Here is a 6,000-nt window from a genome sequence, read left to right on the forward strand (position 1 = left end):
TAGTTTTGTATGTTAGGCACAGATCGCCTCTGAGTAGGTGATATGCAATGGAGTAAAGCTGGAGTTTTTTGAGACGGTCTGCATAGGGCATCTGTTTGAGGCTGGTAATCCTCTTTGTGAGGTATTTCTGCAGCCTTTCCAGTTGTTGTAGATCTCTTGTGAGGTACATACCAAAAGGGGAGTTGTACTCTATAATGGGTCTAATGAGTGATGAGTAGAGGGGAACAATGACCTCTTTTTTCCTGGATGAGAAACCTTTTGTGATGAGGTGTGCCACATAGAAGGATTTCCTGACTACTGTGGCGATGTGATTATCAAAGGAGAGACTATTGTCCACCTGTGTCCCAAGGTCTCTTATCACACTCTTGGTGTTAAGAAGACTACCGCCTATGTGATAGTTCATGGGTACAGAGTTTCACCAAAAGGGATGACAATGCACTTTTTGGCATTGAGCTTGAGGCCATGGCTTTGACACCAGGCATCTGTCTCAGTGAAGCCCTTTTGTAGGATGTCTACATCATCAGGAGTTTTGATTATGGCTCCTAGTTTGCAGTCATCTGCAAATTTTGTTAGCCAAAGACCTTCTGTGTTAGTCTGTACTTCAGAGAAGTAGATACCAAACAGGAGAAAACCTAGGACTGAACCCTGTGATACTCCACTTGTCACTGGTCTGAAGTTGGATTTGGAGTCTGCTACTTTCACAGTCTGGTTTCTTTCAGTGAACCAGTTGGCAACCCATCATGTGACATAGGGATTTCTACTTAGTTTAGTGAGTTTATCTATAATTCCAGAGTGGGAGATGGCGTTGAAAGCCTTGGCGAGATCTAGATAGGCTGTGTGGACCACCTTACCCTCATCTATGGCTTTGGTGACCGCTTCAAAGAAGTCTATCAGGTTTAGGAGACATGATCTGCCTTTTACAAACCCGAACTTGGTAGGATCCAGAGTTTGGAGATTACCAATGTCATTGTTTATAAGTTCCATGATGATACATTCCATAGCCTTGCAGACCAGGCTCATCAGGCTAATGGGGTGGTAGTTCCCAGGGTCCATGGTGGCTCCCCCTTTGTGGAGTGGGATAACTGTTGCTGTGTGCCATTCAGTGGGCACAAAGCCTGAGGTGAGGCTATGATTGAACATGATACTTAGGTGGGGTGCCAGTTTGTTCTGTAGTTCATGTAGAACGCAGCCTGGAATGTTGTCAGGTCCCATGGATGCTGTGTTCTTGGCTTTGGAGAGTGTGTTTTTTTACCTGTGCAGCCATGATTACAGGAACTATGCATTCTTCTGGTATAGAGATGGGCCCTTTAGGGGGTGAGAGAGGGGTAAAGTTAGCACTGAACTTATCTGCCAGGATGTTGGCAATATCAGTTGGTTCTGTATATTTAGTGCCATTGTGCTGTAACTCAGAGCAGATCTGAGTGTCTAGCTTAAGATATCACAGCCACTGTGATCGTATGAAAATATTACAAAAAAACAGAGATGAACATAAATGAAAAGTGAAACATTAATTGCCACATCCAGCAATTTATACGTTATCGCATATCACTCATAATTGTTTTTGTTTACTTATTTCTAAATTCAGAATAGTTTATGTACTCTATTCTTATTGATTGTTGCTGTATAAACAATGGCCTGAATGCCTCAATAAAGACTTATTAAAAGTGAAAAAGTTAATGAACATAGGTTCATAGGTAGGTACTAGGCTATCGGCCCAAGGGCCTACGTAAGCCTAGCCAGCAAAGTACCATAGCTTACGCCTCCCAAGAAAGTTATTTTCCTGTGCCACTGTCCAGCAGAGACACAGAAGTGATCCCCGGTGTGTATTTCCTATTTCCCATCCACTCAAAATTTTTCTTGAAGAGTGCTAAGGAAGAACTTTGCTTGACATAGATGGGTAGCTTGTTCCAGAGTATAGGAAGTCTCTGGGAAAAGAATCTATCCCCCCAGCATGTCCTGTTTATTGTGGTGACAAGGTTTAGGTCCCTAGCATGTGTAGCTTGGAGGGATTGGGATTTCTTTAGGTATAGCATGTCCAACAGGTCTGGGTTTGACATAGCTTTATATGTTAGGCACAGATCACCTCGGAGTAGGCAATATGCTATGGAGTAAAGCTGGAGTTTTTTGAGGCGGTCAGTGTAGGGCATTTGTTTGAGGCCAGTAATCCTCTTTGTGAGGTACTTCTGTGGCCTTTCCAGCTGCTGAAGATGTCTTGTGAGGTACATTCCAAAAGGGGCGTTGTACTCTATAATGGGTCTAATGAGTGATGAGTAGAGGGGAACAATGACCTCTTTTTTCCTGGAAGAGAACCTTTTTCTGATGAGGTGTGCCATGTAGAAGGACTTCCTGACTACTGTGGTGATGTGACTATCAAAGGAGAGACTACTGTCCACCTGGGTCCCAAGGTCTCTTATCACGCATTTGGTGTTAAGTAGATTGCTGCCTATGTGGTAGTTCATGGGTAGAGAGTTTTTACCAAAGGGGATGACACTGCCCTTTTTGGCATTGAGCTTGAGGCCATGGCGCTGACACCAGGCATCTGTCTCAGTGAGGCCCTTCTGTAGGATGTCCACATCATTTGGGGACTTGACTATGGCTCCTAGTTTGCAGTCATCTGCGAACTTCATTAGCCAGAGGCAATCTGTGTTAGCCTGTACTTCAGAGAAGTAGATACCAAACAGGAGAGGTCCCAGGATGGAACCCTGTGGCACTCCACTTGTCACTGCCTTAAGGTCAGATTTGGAGTCTGCAACTTTTACAGTGTGGGTTCTGTCAGTGAGCCAGTTGGCAACCCATCTTGTGACATAGGGATTTATACCTACTTTAGTGAGTTTAGCAATAATTCCAGAATGGGGGATGGTGTTGAAAGCCTTGGCAAGGTCAAGATAGGCTGTGTGAACCACCTTACCCTCATCCACGGCTTTGGTGACTGCCTCAAAGAAATCAATCAGGTTCAGGAGGCATGATCTGCCTTTCATAAACCCGAACTGGGTGGGATCCAGAGTTTGGAGGTTACCAATGTCTTTGTTTATGAGTTCCATGATTGAGAAGCCCCTGTAGTTGAAATGCTTGTTAAGTCCTTAAGGGGTGATTTATATATTTCGCATGGGCCTCCTTCAAGGGAGGTTTCTTGTTTCTATATCATTGATCTGTTTTCACTCTGCTCTCTTACATTTCTTTTTTGCTCCTGTTATGAGTCTGTTCTCTTAGCATTCCTATACTTTTTCTGTTAGATCTCTATATGTAAGTTGTTTCATAGTTATCATTTAGTATTATATTTGTTAGCTCATAACCCTTTGTTTATGTTGATCTGGTACCATATTACAAATGTAAAAAATAGCTATAAGTTACACAAATACACATGTTTTTGTGAGAGTATGTTAGCATCTGTCCAATAAAGGATAACATCTCATGGCACTGTAATAAAAGGACCAACACCTCTGTTACAGTTCCTGTTGTATGATAACTAGGAGCTTGAAATATTGTAGTAGATAAACGCTCTCTGGAAGCATAACCCTTAAACATGTGTATGTGTATGAATATAGATATATTTTATATCTATAACTTTCTGTCTAGCTATCTATAGCAAACCTATGCATTTTCAATTCACAATAGTGAGTAATGTAATGGCAACCATCTGAAGCATGTCATGGATGTATCTGTCTATCAGAAGAATCACATATACAAATCTGAAGTCATATATAGAAATCCACAATGTACACTTGTACAGGACCACATGGCACAGTCAACTCTATAACAGATTATACATTTGCAATATTCTTGCAACATTGTATACAGGATCCCTTTAAGGACACATTTACCCTAACAACTTATGCAGTCTTCAAACAGGTTCATAGGTTCATAGGTAAGTACTAGGCTAGCTGCCCTTGTGGACCATTTTAAGACAAGCCAGGTTCCCTTTTTGTCCTTAAATTAACCTATCCCATTTGGTTAAAGGGTGACATAACCCATCTGATGGATGATAATTATATATTACCCCTAATGAGAATAATTGGGATCATAACATAGATAATTTGAGTGGACCTAAGCATGGGATAAAGTGGTTGATAATTAAGTGGTTGAGGCTTGGAAGCTTGACCTTTGCACATTGGAACTGTGGACACAGAAGGTTGGAATACCAAACACAAGCAATATTGAGGCCTAACTTTGCACGCCTTCCAGACCCATGTTAGTACTTATTCCTGAGTCCAGAGCGGCGGAGTGTTTCTGGGATTTGAGATTGTAGTCAACATTGTGTGTAGTTGGTATTCTGACTTTCTGCTGTGCGTTTCATTGTGTCCGGTGGAAGCATTTCCAAGCCTTGACCACTTAATAGTAAACTGGATAAAGCATTTAGGAGTTGCCTCTGTGTATTAGTAGCACAGGGGGCAGCCCTGGGATAAATTTTGCTGTTTCCCATCCATAGATCTAAGTTGCATTTGAATATGGAAAGGGATGCACTTTGTTTTGTGTGAATGGGGAGTCTGTTCCAGAGCCACGGTATACACTGCAAGATATACCCGTCCCTCCTAACCATTCTGTTGAGGTTCAGATCTTTAGACGACATATTTCTGATGCTATTTGATTTGCTGATGTGCAGTAAATCCATCAGTATTGGATCAGAGGATTCTTTGTATGCCAGACGTGGGTTGCCTCTTAGCAGTCTGTAGAATACTGAGTATAGTGACAGGGCTTTGAGTTGGTCCATGCAAGGGGCTTTCCAAAAAGTTGAATGGAAGAAAACAACAAAAATATACATTGTTTAAGGGGTGACAAGCCCACCACACCCCCTACATATCATATATGCCAACTCCAAGATCCCCACTGTATTGCTATCTCCATTCAAAAGCTTCAATATTTTGGAAAGTTGATAATAGGGTCTTGACCATATGAAGTCTGACTTTCTGTTGAGTAGATCTTCTGAATGGGACCACATGTAAGACATGTTGTTTAGGCCTTGTATCCTTTTAGTAAGGTATCTCTGCAGGAGTTCCAGTTGTTGCATGTGTTTGGACAGATACATGCCAAAGGTGGCATTATACTCAATGATTGGCCTAATGAGGACTGAATAAAGGGGGACAGTGACATCCCTAGATCTAGACACAATGCCTTTGTTTATAAGATGCGTAGTGGTGCAGCAGTTTGTGTTGTTGCCTCACAGCAAGAGGTTCTCTGATCCGATTCTTGGTTGGGGTGCCTTTTGTGTGGAGTCTGCATGTCTTCCCTGCATTTATTTGAGTTTCTTCCGGGTGCTCCGGTTTCCTCCCACATTACAAAGACATGCATCTGAAGCATTTCTACCTAGGCCTCCACTGAAAATTGGCTTGTTCCAAGTAGGATTTTCATGTTAAATAAATAAATAAATAAATACGTTGTGCAATACAGACGGCTTTTCTTACAACAATAGACACATGTTGGTCAAAACTTAGGTCACTGTCCACATAGGTTCCCAAATAACAAACAACTGGGTCAACTCTTGGGGGATTATTGTTAATGTGGTAGTTCCCTGAGATAGATGACTTCTCAAATTCTACAATAATGCATTTTTCTGCCATTTAGTTTCAGTCCATGATTTTGCACCAGTTATTTATTTGGGACAAACCCTCCTGCAGGACGGGTAAATCATTTAGGGATTTTGTGACTGTTCTTAGCTTGCAGTCATCTGCAAACTCAGTCAGTCAGATCCCTTTGGTATTGGCTTTTGTTTCAAAAAAGTAGATGCCAAACAGGAGAGGTCCCACAACAGAATCCTGGGGGGTCTCCACTGGTGACTGGTCCCTTTCTGGAGGTAACTTCCCATATTTTGATTTCCAGCATCCTATCTGTGAGCCAGTTGGCAGTCCAGCAGGTGATAAAGGGTTTATTCCTAGTTTATTTAGTTTTTATACTATGCCCAAGGGGAGATTTTTGTCAAAAGATTTGGGCAGGTTGAGTTATACAGTGTGTACTGTTTTGAGTACATCCATTATTTTGGTGACCTTCTCAAAAAATCAATGAGGC

At 41.9% G+C, this 6,000-nt stretch overlaps 1 protein-coding gene across 1 annotated transcript in view; it reads right to left on the minus strand.

Annotated features, from left to right (window-relative positions):
- Positions 1–6,000, minus strand: part of LOC122811932 (ABC transporter G family member 9-like) — a 338,279-nt gene that overhangs the window by 212,586 nt on the left and 119,693 nt on the right. The window lies entirely within an intron of this gene.

The sequence above is a fragment of the Protopterus annectens genome, chromosome 9.part0 (assembly GCF_019279795.1).
Source record: "Protopterus annectens isolate FY-2018-M chromosome 9.part0, PAN1.0, whole genome shotgun sequence".
In the NCBI taxonomy this organism is placed as follows: Eukaryota; Metazoa; Chordata; order Ceratodontiformes; family Protopteridae; genus Protopterus; species Protopterus annectens.